The sequence below is a fragment of the Acyrthosiphon pisum genome, chromosome A1 (genome assembly GCF_005508785.2).
Source record: "Acyrthosiphon pisum isolate AL4f chromosome A1, pea_aphid_22Mar2018_4r6ur, whole genome shotgun sequence".
Taxonomy (NCBI): domain Eukaryota; kingdom Metazoa; phylum Arthropoda; class Insecta; order Hemiptera; family Aphididae; genus Acyrthosiphon; species Acyrthosiphon pisum.
In genome coordinates, this window is record NC_042494.1 from 138254548 (window position 1) to 138267485 (window position 12938).

The following is a 12938-nucleotide window of genomic DNA, read 5'->3' on the forward strand; positions in this document are numbered from 1 at the left end:
CTGTCTGGAGAAATTTAGAAAAGTTCATATTAGCTTAAATAGTTATTGAAAAAACGAATTCACTTGTAACAAAAACTGCTTTTGTTCTTCATTTTTTGTAATTTTAGAATTAAATTCTTCCATCAGCTTAACATGACGTTCGGCGGTATCGTTAAAGACTTTTAATGATTCAACTATCTCTTTTCCTTTTTTATAATTCTTCATTTTCTTTCCAGTATATTGGTACAGTGATAAAAAATTAGTCTAAATATTAAATTTATCAAACATATTTATTAATTTATATGTAATTAAATCAACTGGTAAATCTTGGTGTATGAAATTAGGGATGTCTTCAATTTTCAATGAATGCTTTTTTTTTAACTTCTACTTCTTCATACTCTTCAAGCTCATTCATTAACATTTTATTTGCCATTTTTCTTTTTTGTTCAATGGTAACACGATTGTCGAAAATAGAAAATGTCACATATTCATCACTAAGGTACCATAAATGGCTTATAAATTTCTTTAATGCAGTTTCAGCTATTTTTTTGTCGTCGTTTTTATAATTGTATAATTTTTTTATAAAAAGTATATCATTAATAGGTGCCTTTATTGCATTTGGAGCAGTGAATCACACTTTAGCATAACATTTAATTATGAAACAACAAATTTTTTTAAGTGACATTTCTTCTGTAGAAGTTAACTTAAATTGTTTTTTAAATAATACAATTTTTAATGAAAAAATACCCTTGGCCATCCATCATGCCAAATGATAAGCTCCAGGTTTCCGAAAATTAACATTTCCCTTAAGTTTTCCTTCGAGGAATATTACAATGAGCTGCAAAAACTCCTTGTAGTCATCACGTGGGAAACAATCTTGAAGTCTTTTTTCTCCAAAATTTTATATTTCATCGCGAACATTATTTAATATATCGAAAGTCGTAGAATCATCAGTCCACACCGAGTATTCATTTTTATAAATATTTTTCCAACTATTAACGAATCTCTTAAAAAGTGATATATCTGGGTCAGATGATGGTGCAAATTTAGCTTCAATAAATACTGCTTGTAATATTATTTCGAAAATATGATGCCGACAAGTTAGAAATAATACATTTCTTCCTAATTTTTGCTCTTATAGAACGCAAGCACCATTTAATCTACCAGAATTAGAAGCTTTAGTATCAAACACAAATCCTTGTATTTTTTCTAATAATCCCCAGTTTTCTAATTTATCATAATATACTACCGAACATATTTCACTGCCTGTGGCACTTGAAAGGTGAGGAACCCCCAAAAGCTGTTCAGTTTTTAGGGCTGTTACAACAACGGGAAGTCTATCACACTTTTCTTTTCCAACTAAAGTAGGCAGAATCTAAGAGTCCCTATGTACAATGACATAATTTAAATTTAGATCAATAAACTTAGATTTTATGTTACTTGTATTGTTTTTCCGAAATATTTGTCTTGCATTTCTTATAGACGTTCGATTAACTGCAAAATTATTTGTATTTAATGCTACTGCTCCAATGCATGCTATTAAATGAACAGCGTCTCTATCGCTAATTTTACATTTGTCAAGAGATGCTGAAAGACGAGGGGTCAAAATGTATTTTCTTGCTTGTTTTCTAACAGGAGTACTTGAAGATAGAGTTGGCGGTATGTGAAATTTGCCCATTGGTAATCGGTATGTGTTTACATACCGGTTTTTAACGGTATAACGGTATGTCAGTATGTATCGATAAATAACGCTCGTTCGGTATATACCGCTTACACGGTAAATACCGGTCACACGGTAAGTATCGGTCGCACGGTAAATACCGATTGCAGGGTATATTTCACTCGTTCGGTAAATGCCATTTAAACAACGAATTACCACTTTAAATCGACAAATTGATAGAATATAGTTGTAACTTTATTATTTTAGTGATACCAACACAATAACTTTATATTACCTATACAACTATTGACTTATTTCTTTTTTCATCATTTTAAAAATAAAATATAAATCGCAACTTGGTAATTAATAATATAATTTTATAATTTTCTACACAATTTTTGAATTTTATAAATATTAAATAGGTATTATAAATAATAATAAAACATTAAAACATTTTAAGTCCAATTGTGTCTGCTATTATAACCTGACAACATATTTTAGATATAATAACAAAGTTAACATTAAAACGTTAACATTTTAATTTAAGTCTAACATCATGTTGGTGCTGGAAACGTTTCTTGTTTTTCGGGGGTTCAGCTTCAGATCATAGGTAAACAAGACCTCAATCAGCTTATCGAGTTTCGCTACCACATTGTACATATTATGTAAATTTGGTAAATATCGTACTTCGGTGGATATTAGGGTTGACGGTTTTTTCGGTATACCGTCAAAACCGGTATACCGGTTTTTGCACAAATACCGCTGTAACGGTATACCGTAATACCGGTGCATATCGGAAAACATACTGTAATATTATGTTTTTTAAAAATTGTTTACTCCCTCAGCATATCATTTCAGTGTTTTTCAGTTTTCCGGTACCGTGGTTTTTCGGTATATACCGGTATTGCTGTATACAGTTTCATACCGGTACCGAATCTAATACCGCAATACCGGTTTTAAATTTCAATACCGTCAACCCTAGTATATACATATATAGTACATACCGTATATTTGATAAATACTGATCAAACGGTAAATACCAAAAGACCGGTATACCGGTAAGTGTAAGAAGCCGGTATTTATAAATACCGGTAGGGCGATATACCGGTGACTCACTGGTATACCGAAAATACCGCCAACTCTACTTGAATACGGAATATTAATTAATTTAATTTCAGATTCTTCAATTATTATTTCTTCAAACTCTGATGTGTCAGAATCAAGTTCATTCAAAATATTCACTAAAATAAAAATAATTTATATTTATAAATAATATAATATATTCTTAAATGTAAGTAATTATGATTTTATAAAAATATTGATTACCAGTTTTTAAATATCCAGAATTTTGTTGTAGATCTTTTCTTTTACATTCTGCGTCTTTCCGTGTTACTTTTCAGCTAATTTTACATCTCTACCAAGCATACATCCAACACGTCCTTTTTGTCGTTGTTATATTAAAAACTCTTTGTCTTCGTAAATTTTAATTGCGTTCATTGCATTTGAATGTGTGATGTCAAATAAATCATCCAATGTTTCTTCAAATTGTTTTTCCCTCATCCGATATAAATTTCCAATTTTAGTTTTAGTAAGTCTTCATACAACTTTTTCAACTTTTTTGCAAAATTATCACAATCTTGATTTAGAATCCGTGCCTTCTTCCAGTATATTAAACATTCGTCAATAGTTAACAAGACACTCGAATTCAAATTTAAATGTACATTTCTCATATTATAGTATAAGACACTTAAACAGTTACGTTTTGAAGGCAATTTACTACCTGTAATTTGGTTATTCATGATACCAACTAGAAAAATTTTATTTCGTGAAATTATACAAATTAAACACTATGCTCGTGAGCCGTGAGACAGTCGAAACGTAATGGCGTAAGAAACAAACAATAATAATTATGTCCTTGGTTTAATAATCAATGAACAATACAAAAAAAAAATAATTAGACTTCTCTTCTTTGCACAACAGAATATTATAGGTAGGTAATACCATTGATTATACATAGTATATAGTATATAGTACTATATATAATCAATGGTAATACTAAATAAAATTATGACTTGAATTATTATTATGTCTTAACTTAAAATATTTATTTAAATATGCATTTATGGTTCTTCGCTTTCTTCATCTTCATTTTCAATAAATGGATAATATTCTTCATTATTTCGATCTGTTTTGAGATCAAAATAAAACTGATGTCTTATGGGGGTAATAAATGGAAGTAGTTCAATTGAATCTTTTTTTTTTTAATTGACTTATAGTGTGCCCATTGGATATAAAAGAACTAAATTTGGTATACAGTTTTGAACTTTAGAGTTTCTTTTACCAATATAATTACAGTAAAATGGATAATCTGTGTCATTAGAAATGAAAATTACATTAGCAATAATCGATTATCTGTGATAAGATAATTTCAGTCACAGACTAAGATATACAGGACTGGACACGAACATTTAATCATGTCCATGAAATGATATAGAGTGGGCGGTGTACGGGGATACTTGATCTTGTCAACACTAACGCCATCTACTAAGCAATTATATGTACTATACTATTAAATCTATTTAATATTATAAAATCTATATATATAAAAATGGAGACAAAAATGTATAACAATTCATAAATCGAGAACGGCTGGTCCGATTTGGCTCAATTTTTTTTCAAGATGTTCGTAATTGCCAGGAGAAGGTTTTTACGAAATAAAATTTTAGGAAAATCCACCGGAAAGGTAGAAAATCTCAAATCTGTATGTCAAAAATACAACAATGGCACAACAGTGCATTATATTATATTGGTTTCTATTGGTTAATCGGGCATGTTTGTTGATTTCATATAATATAAAAATGAACCCCAGAATGTGTTGCTAAGCGTAATAATTCTACAGTACGTGTGTTGTGACTGAATTCCTCCTAAATGGTTAGACCGATTTGAATGAATTTTTTTGTATGCGTTTGCGTTTATTCATCTGATTTTAGTACGGTTACTTGTTAGGTTAGGTTAGGATTTTGTATTGATTGATCATATCAATCCACCATAGGTAGAGTACGAAAAACTTGGTATAACTTTACGTACATTTCACCAGCCCTCCCAAGTTGATTATTCTTCACCATTAATTAGTGTGGAATTTGTGTGAATTTGTGCGAATATTTTCAGAATTTGTGCGATAAAGAATTTAGGACAAATTCAAAAAAACTTTGGGGGGGGGGGGCTGATGAAATGTTCGCTGTTATAACTTTGATACTTTAGAGTTAAATCATACACTATAACGTACATATAGCATGGGGTCCGCGATCTACGCAGGTAGATTGCTTACCTAATAATGTACTGCTGCGAACCAGAATTTTTATTCCGGGCAACGGAAAAGTTAAGATTAATTTTGAAACCATACACCGAATATTAAATAACGAATTGAACAAAGTTTGAGTCACATTTAATTGGTACACTAAATGGGCAACGAAGTGCACGGGTTCAGCTAGTATATTATATTAATAAATAGTATTATACTATTATACTATTATTATAAATAGTATTATAAAATAGTATTATACGTTAAATAAAGTAGCTACTGTGAGACTCTGGGCTTATATAGTGCTTACTATAAAATATTACGAATATTTTTAAATCCAAATGATTGTAAATTGTAGGTACTATACTCAGGCCACTCTAAGAGCGCTACTCCTTCGCGCATCCAACTGACCGAGCTCCGCGGTTCCGTACACAAATTTCTCCCACTCTATCACCTAGTTGCCGCCGTAAATACCCCCACTCAGTTCTCGGTCAGTGGTGGCGGCGGCTCGCATTGGCGGCGGCTCGCATTGACGGCGGCCAGTGTTTTAAAGAGTTTAGTGGTGGGAATGCGCGAGAACGGATGAATTTTGGTCGCCGCCCAGAAGAGCTCTTTTTAGAGTGGCCGGAGTATAGGTACTATAATAACTAGGTAATGTACTAATGTACCATGTAAGTCTATAACTTATGACAAATTAAATTAAATTTGTAACGCTTTAACCACAGTCCACAGAATTATTTCTATTTTCATTCTGTGATGAAAGTTGTAACATCTGTAACTACCTGTTACATTTTCAATTTTGGAATGTTGCCACAATGGTATTTAAATAGACCTGCAATAATATTACAATACAACTCTAATTCACATTTAACTAATAGATTTTGTATTTAATAATTTAAAATATAACATAATTATTAATTATGAAGATTGAAATTTTGAGAGCTTTTTTTTTTTTAGAGCTATTTTTCTTTAATTCTCTATTATGAGTTATAGTATACTGCTTTATTCTCATAACAATGTAATTTTGGAAAATAACCGTCATAATTTCAGATTTATGCTCAAAACATGGACATTTAAGCATTTCTGGATAATTTTCTATAACGTAATCAACAGTATTGTTAAAAACATTGGATGTGGTCACAAATATATTCAATCCTTCTTCAATGACTGACGTCAATTTAAATAATTGAAAATTAGGATGCACAAGAAACCCCTTAGATTTTATATTTGTAAGTGAAGCCTGTGGTTGTGTACCTGTTCCTATAAGAATATGATTGATATGTTATTAGATGTATAAATTTATATTTTAAATATTAATACATCATTTTATCTTTTAAAGCCAATAAACATTTATCACATTTTCTAAATTTTTTTACTGTTCTACATAAGTATCCGCATATGTAATAAATTACACAGTCCTTAGCAGTTGACTTTATTTCAGTACTATAATTATGATCGTGTAATAAGGCATTATCTATAGGGTCCGAATTTTCTTCTTGTACAAGTGAATCTAATTTTTCTTTTAATTTATTAATTTTTACTTGTCTTTCTGACTGTGTTACATTGAATATTTCTTTTAGATCACTATAGGTCACCTTAGGTGAATTAGAATCCAAAATTTGACAATTACCCGTTTTGGGCGACTTCAAGATAGAATAGATGGAAAGCAATTTATAAACTTGGAGGAATGTTGGTGTTGTTGGATGCTCATTTGGGCCAGTAGCTTGTCTAACAGTTCCAAAAAATTGCACGGAGCCCTTCAGACGTACCTACTTCTAGTTAAAAATTCATCTTGTGTAATATTTTTACTGTCAAAATAACTTTCCCATTCATCAAGCCAATTTAGACTGTCTTCTAAAACCTTTAAATTAAAATCATAATGACTACCTACATAGTTTATGCTGTTTAAAGTTAAGAAATCAAAATATAAATATATTTATACATTTTTAATATATAAACATACTTTAAAATCTGAACTATTATTTCTTATTCCTTCATTTGGAAATTTCCTGTTAAGAGCATCAAACAAATTATTTAACACTGATGTAAATTTTTCTGTTTCTTCACTGTCTTTAAGGGATTCAATATTTTGGTTTTCTCTGTAAAATTTAATACCACATGCCATTGAATTGCTAAAGACCTACAACATGACAATGTTGTTCTAGTAATATTAGTAATTGAAAACTTCCCAGATAAGTATAACTGTGTTGCTAATTTGACCGACATTTTAGAAAAATTATCTAAATTTATATGACGATCTGTTATTTTTAGGCATATTCTTGTAGGAATTGACATATTTTGTGACACATCACATCAAGGTCATGGATTTTTTTGTAATGCCACCAACTTACATATGGTTTTTTTGGATCAACCTATGGAATTACAATAATTGTTAGGAAATATAAAATAATATAGTATTTTCAAAATGTATTACCCTGAGAACTTTTTTGTCGTGAAGTCTGTTTCTAACACATTTGATCAAATGAGGAGCATCAGAAAACATGTAAAGTTTTCTAGTATCATCCATTGGGTGAATAACATAATTTTGAACTTTACATTTATCACCAGTAATACCTAGTTCGGTCCACATTTTACGATTGGTCTGAGCTCCATCTGATACTATTCCATCAACTTTAGCACCAATTATTTCTAATAGTGAAAAAGCTTTGTTAACTAGACACTAGTTGAGCTAATACAATACCTTAAATGTCAAAATTTTTTTGGAATTTAAGAAGGCAAAAATCCTATCAATTGTACGACAGTATTTTATTGTTAAAGTTAAATTTTCAAAGTTAGGAAATTTAGTTTCTTGTAAGTACTGTAAAGTATCTGTCGTGGATGAGCTTAACGTCTGTGCCGCATACTTTACTTTAATTTTATTATTTTGAAAGTTGATATGCGCATTGCTTAATTTGTTTGCAAGTTTCAATGTTAATTCTTTTCAAAGACATTTTTTATATGGTCCCATTTTATTAAGCCATACACGGCTGTAGATTTGAGATATTATCCTATTTTAAGCACTGTCGTCGACGTCGCCGACGCGACGGTTACTCGTTGCTCATAAGTAGAGATAGGATTTTTATGATTTTACATATTTGTTTCTAGTCTATGCAGTTAAATGGGAGTGAGAAATCTTTACGAATCATGAAACACAGAATTCACAGGAAAAAATTTATTTTGCATAAAAAAGCATATTTTAGGGGTTAGAGAATATTTTACACGTTAGAGAATATTTGAGAATATTTTTCTAACATCGGCATATAATGAACATATTTCACGTATATCAGTACTTTGATAAATACAATGTTCACTAAATGATTTATTTCTGGGTTTTAATAAAAATTAATCTCCAGGTATTCCTTATCGATTGCGATAGCACATCGGTTATTTCGTTAGCTGTCAGTGCTGTCACGACTATTCTCGTCGTCTACTAGTCGTCCATCGCGTCGTGTCGAGTGTTGATATCTGAGTGCGATATATTATTGCATACATAATATTTTCTTTCCACTCGTCTCATATTACTATAACTGTTTATAACATACAAATATGCCGAAAACTTCAAGCAGTTTGAAAAGTTTATTTGCTCAATGGATTTCGTCGTACAATAACCAACAAACGATTTTCACGACAGACGGTGCAACAATTTTTTGTCAAGTTTGTGACAAAAATATTCCTTGCACCAAAAAATCACAGGTAACACAACATGTACATACTAATGTCCACATAAATGGTTTAAAACGTAAATTAAATACTTCATCAAAACAATTATTTTATTTTTTGATGAAAAGCTTTTCATTAAATATTGATAAAAAATGAAAATAGAAATTTTACTCTACAATAATTTTCAGTGATTTTTTTTACAAAAAAATTTAGTTGAATCGGTTATAATAAAGTACATCAATTCTGTACATATTATATAAATACTGTTATTATAGTTTAGGATTAGTAATTATTATGTTAAGATTAGAGTGGCTCTTAAATGATGATAGCTATGATGACGGACGACCTCGACGAGTATATAGAGACCGAGTATACTTTGACTTATGTGACCGTCAGTACCGTCAATGTTTTCGACTTAACAAAAATCAAGTAGTGTTTATTTTAAGTAAGATTGAACATATCCTAACTCATGCAAGTATTCGAAATAAGGTAATCACAGCAGAACATTAGCTACTGACTACATTGAACTGGCTCGGCAATGGCGCACAACAACATGGTATTGGAGCTACTCATGGAATATCAACTTCATCCGTCAGCAGGTGTGTTCATAGGGTTGTTAATGCGGTTGTTACTTATATGTTTCAAAATATTGCCAAGTGGCCCAACAACATCGTTAAAATACCAACGACGTTCCTTGAAAAAGGTGGTTTTCCCATTGTAGCTGGCTGCATTGATGGTACATTGATCAATACTGATGCTCCAAATTTAAATGAACAATTTATCGATAGACATGGCAACCATTCAATCAATGTGACAATGTTTTGTGGTCCAAACCACGAATTTTATGCAGTAGACGCTAACTGGCCAGGAAGTGTACACGACGCCAGAGTATTAAGAAATACTAATGTATTTTCTGCATTTGAGAATGGGTGAAGACCATTTCCCGGAGCAGTGCTTTTAGGAGATAGTGCATATCCATTAAAAGAATGGCTCATTCCGCCTCGTCAACTGCCATAGAATAGAGGCTCGGGGAGTGATAAAGTAATTTGCTAAATAATTTCTAACTTCATGAGCGGAAGCACGATCACGTAACACAAGATCTTGAATTAGTAATACCGTTGTACTATCGATGCTATCTTGAATGTTTTCAACTTGTTCATATGGTGTATATTTAACTCATATGGTATATATTAAACTTCTTTTTTGCGAATGAAATTGTGAAGAATGCACACAGATTTTATAATATCAGTCACTCTTTCTGTATTACGGGTGCGAATTGCACTGCTTAAAACTTGAAACTTTTCGGTCATCATTCCAAAAGCACATTCCACAGTTTTCCTACCTCGGCTTAGTCTGTAGTTAAAAATTCTTTTGACATTATCAAGAGTTCTCTGTGGGTATGGTCGCAACAAATATGGTGTCAATGGAAAGGCTTCGTCGCCGACAAAGTAGAAAGGAAAATTATAATCATTTAAATCATCTATTAATTTTGAAGGGAATGGTATATTTAATCTTCCAGTTGTAATCCACTTCTTAATTGTTGATGCTCGAAATATTCCGCCATCACTATTTCTACGTCACATAACCAGTTTCGATAGTAGTGAAAAAACCATCTGCATCACTACATGCCAATAATACTTTTGAATGATACATTTTATAATTGAAATTACTTGATCCACTGCCTGATAGTTTTTCGATTCGTATGTGCTTACCGTCCAATGCACCCAAACAGTTTGGTAAATTCCAGAGTGAATAGAAACGTTATGCTATTAATTTCCAGTTTTCTTCAGTTGGTGTAGGCATATAAGAATCTTTTAATAATTCCCAGATCAATTTTGTCATTTCACGTATTATGTATATAACTGTACTTTCTCCTCTAGCAAAGTATAATGCAAGCGATACAAAAGTAGATCCTGTTGCTAAATACCTGCAAACAATTTATTACATTTTAATTCTTATCATCCAACGACGCAAGCTAAGTAAAAAAAAGGAGCCGTAGCGCATGACAAAATTTTATTTTGACTTTCAGGTAGAGATTTGTTTTTTTGATAAAATTAGACAAAAAATTTTTTTTATGAATTTCTAACACAAAATAATTTGCAAATTTTCGTGATTTTTACGTATTTTGTTAAAATTCGAACCTTAAATGCGTTGACGGAGTGTTTTTGTTGGGACATAATATGTTAAGTGTTAACAGAAATTTATTATTAAATTAATAATTAAAACTCAACGTCAATTATTTTAGACTTTGTATTATTTAAATATTAATTATTATTGATATTTTATAGTAAACGAGTGTAAAGAAAAATGGAAGAACCTCCGTTCCGTATTTTTCCGTCATATGAAACCCCCTGCCAGTGGTTCCAGTTCCAAAAGTAAAAAACCTTATTATTTGACAGAATTCATGCAATTTGCGCTTCCATTCATAAGAGCATTGGGTACGCCAGTTGGAAATTTATCTGATTGCCCTCAACAAAGTCCAACTGAGCTAGCACAAGATTCTGAAGATCAGACACAAAATGAAATATACAATGACGAAGAAAATGAAGAATTTCAACTATCACATGTAGATAACGATCTGTCACCACCAAACTGTCCTACCCAACTACCTTCATGTCCAATACAAGTACAAAAAGAGAATGTTTCTAATGAAAAATCGTTAAGTAACACATATAAAACATCTCCAACTCCGAGGAAAGGAAAATTTCAGAAGCGAGCAAATACTGATGTGGACAAATCCTTTATGGAATACTTAAATATGAAAAAAAAAATAGAAACAACTCCTAATGAGCGCAACCAAAAAAAAAAAAATGTTTCTTCTGAGTTTGCTACCCGAGATTGAACCCATGACAAACGCACAAATGAGTAGGCAAACAAGCTCTTTTATGTCATCACATTCACCACTAGCTAGTACAAGTACGGATCACTCTCCTCAGAGTAATTCTACCTTCAACTACCCAATGTCAGTAGAAGAGCTACAGCATAATGACACGGAAAGTTTATACTACCAAGTCGTCCGTGATGCTTTGACCACCGATAATATAGAATAATACAGTAATATATTATGAAAAATACTACCTAATGCGTATCCCACTATTAATATTAGTTTTAAAATATATTATTAAACATTACTCATTATATTAAATAATAAAATTGTATTTAAAGGCAATATATAAAATAAATACATCATTTAAATGTTATTCTTACCTTAGTGTTATCAATAGTCTTTCTTCCGGGCACACACATTCCCTCATATTAGTGTCTGTGTAATGAAGAGCAGGACAAATAATTTCTTTTAATTGAAGGTAAGTTTCTTTTCTCATTCTGTAGAATGCAAGAAATCGGGAGTCACTTTCCTGTAATTCCTTAGCAGCAACAAATAGTCTGCAGTTAACATTTTTTTCAATATAAGGATTGATCCAATATTTTCTTCTGCGTTTGTTTAAGTGGTGTTTATAGTGATGATAAAGAATAATTTCTTCATCGCTACTCGAATCACTACTAGACATTATAAAAATGTATTTATTTTGATTTATTTCCTGTATAAATATCAATGTACTCATATAATACGAAAAACTGAACTGTATTGTCAAAATTTTTGCTTAGCATCGATTGATTGGAATACTTTATTTAATGATCTTAGTATTAATGAAGCTGTCGACTTGTTCTATTCTATTATTTATGATATCATTGATATTTTTGTTCCTAAAATAATTAAAAGTCAGTCATACTACCCTCCGTGGTATAGTAAATATTTAATAGAAACTATTTAAAAAAAAAAAAAATTGCTCATAAAGTGTTTAAGAGTTCGGGTTTGGTGAGTGATTACAATAAATTTTCTAATCTTCGTAGTAAATGTAAGTTTCTCTCTAAAAAAGATTATCTTAATTATATAAATAAAATTCAAACTAATTTAAAAATCAATCCTAAAAAATTTTGGAAGTTCATAAACAGTAAACGTAGAAATAATTTTTTACCTAATTGTATGCATTTAAACACAGATTAATTTAATACTCCTAAGGATATTATTAATACCTTTGCTAATTACTTCTCTAGTGTTTATGAAAACTACGATAATATTAATGTCAATTACAAGCAGCAAACTCCACCCAAAGTTCTTATTTCTTCACTACATTCTTGTTCTATCGATTTATTTGAGGTATTTGAAGCATTAGGTTCATTAAGTTCCAATTCCAGTCCTGGACCCGATTTAATTCTAAACATATTCCTAAGAGAATGTAATTTGTCATTTCCACGCCTTTACATTACCTATTTAATTTATCACTCTCTCTCGGGCTTTTCCCTGATAGCTGGAAAACTAGTTTTATTCGACCAATT